At 24.4% G+C, this 291-nt stretch overlaps 1 protein-coding gene across 6 annotated transcripts in view; it reads left to right on the forward strand.

Moving 5' to 3' along the window:
* Window positions 1-291, forward strand: part of NSD3 (nuclear receptor binding SET domain protein 3) — a 141866-nt gene that overhangs the window by 22891 nt on the left and 118684 nt on the right. The gene's annotated exons all lie outside the window — the stretch shown is intronic.

Below are 291 nucleotides of genomic sequence, written 5' to 3' on the forward strand. Positions count from 1 at the left end.
GTTTTTTACTTTTTAAAATCATCTTTGCTGATCAGGGAGATAGGAGATGGATCCTCAAAATTATTTTAATTTTCATTTCTCTTAGTATTAGTGATTTTTAGCATTTTTCATATGGCTCCAGATAGCTTGCATTTCTTTTAAAATTAATTTTAATTAAAAAAATTTATTTTGAACTTAAGCACAATTTAAAGACATAATATTGTCTATATTTGAGTAAGTTATTTTTCTAAAGATTAAAAAATGATGTCAAAGAAAACCACTAAAATATATAGACAGCTAGTGGCACAATGA

This window comes from Vombatus ursinus, unplaced genomic scaffold (assembly GCF_900497805.2).
Source record: "Vombatus ursinus unplaced genomic scaffold, bare-nosed wombat genome assembly UNPS02014778.1, whole genome shotgun sequence".
Taxonomy (NCBI): domain Eukaryota; kingdom Metazoa; phylum Chordata; class Mammalia; order Diprotodontia; family Vombatidae; genus Vombatus; species Vombatus ursinus.